The sequence below is a fragment of the Heloderma suspectum genome, chromosome 1, assembly GCF_057233095.1.
Source record: "Heloderma suspectum isolate Gila_16-S chromosome 1, 16-S_ref, whole genome shotgun sequence".
In the NCBI taxonomy this organism is placed as follows: domain Eukaryota; kingdom Metazoa; phylum Chordata; class Lepidosauria; order Squamata; family Helodermatidae; genus Heloderma; species Heloderma suspectum.
The window spans coordinates 328,449,298-328,450,897 of NC_139458.1; positions in this window are offsets into that span (position 1 = coordinate 328,449,298).

Here is a 1,600-nt window from a genome sequence, read left to right on the forward strand (position 1 = left end):
TTCTCTCCCATGCTCCAACTTCCCACGGCTAGAAAGCCACAATCGGCTATCTAGCCACAAATGCAGGGCAGCTGAAGCATGGAGGGGAAGATCACCTCCATGCTGCTCCTGCCCTGCATTGGATAGGCAGTCTAGAGATGTACGAATCCCCTACCTGCCAGTCCGGGGGGGGGGTCCACGGGGGGGGGAGGTGATCCGTTCCTCCCCCTGGAATCCTCTTTGGCCGGCTCTGCTCCGCGGTGATTCTGCGGAGCCGCTGGCCGGCTTTGAAGTGCCAGTGATACGGCCACCATGCCGTATTGCTGGCTGAAGGGGACTGACTGCGACCACAAATGGTGTCCGGGACTCTGTTTGCGGCCATAAAGGCCTTTATTTAAGGTAAATGCAGCCTTAATTAGCTGCATTTACCTTACACAAAGGCCTTTATGGCCGCAAATGGCATCCTGGATGCTATTTGTGTCCATGCTTTTTATTAACATGATTTGTTGTTTATTCGGTCAGTCGCTTCTGACTCTTCGTGACTTCATGGACCAGCCCACGCCAGAGCTTCCTGTCGGCCATCACCACCCCCAGCTCCCCCAAGGTCGAGTCCGTCACGTCCAGAATATCATCCATCCATCTTGCCCTTGGTCGGCCCCTCTTCCTTTTGCCTTCCACTTTCCCTAGCATCAGCATCTAGGGATGTCAGAGAATTCTGCCATGGATCTCGGTGAGGCCAAATGCCAGTGCATTCGGGCCCCCGAAATCCATGGCGGAATGGCCTGCCACCCCCCTGTGGATCCCCTCCGGGACGAGACTTACCCGGCGGCGTATCCAGCGGCGGCTTCGGTGGCGGCGGCGGCTGATCTTCCAACCGGTTGCCACCGCCGCCATTTGCAGTCTGGTCACTTCTGGTTTTTTTTTTTTACATAGATGTGATAGGCTACGTAAAGACATATGTAGCCTATCACGTCTGTTTGTTTGTTTTTTTTAAATGGCTACAGCCGCCGCCATTTGCATTCCTTATTTTTGGCCTCCTTAGTCTACGTCAATATTTACGTAGACTAAGATGGTGAAAATAAAGTGGAACGCAAATAGCACCCGCTACGCTATTTGTGTTCCCCCTTATTTTCGCCGTCTTAGTCTACGTAAATATTTATGTAGACTAAGACGGCCAAAAATAAGGAATGCAAATGGTGGCAGCCATAGCCGCCGCCATTTGTGTATGCGTTTTTTTTAAAAAACCCAGATGTGATAGGCTATGTAAGTCTTTATGTAGCCTATCATGGCTGAATACAGGGACGCAAACGGCGGCAGCTACGGCAGCCGCCATTTGCGTCCCTGCTAGCCAGCCGGTGGCTCTGCGGAATCCCCGTGGAGCGGAGCCGGCCGTCGAGTATTCCTGGGGGGAGGGACGGAGCGCCTCCCCACCCGTCGAGGATTCCGGGGGGAGGGATGGAGCGCCTCCCCCCCTTTCGCGAAAGATTCCATGAAACGGTAAGTGACTTTCGTACATCCCTATCAGCATCTTCTCCAGGGTATCCTGTCTTCTCATTATGTGGCCAAAGTACTTCAGTTTTGCCTTTAATATCATTCCCTCAAGTGAGCAGTTTGGCTTTAT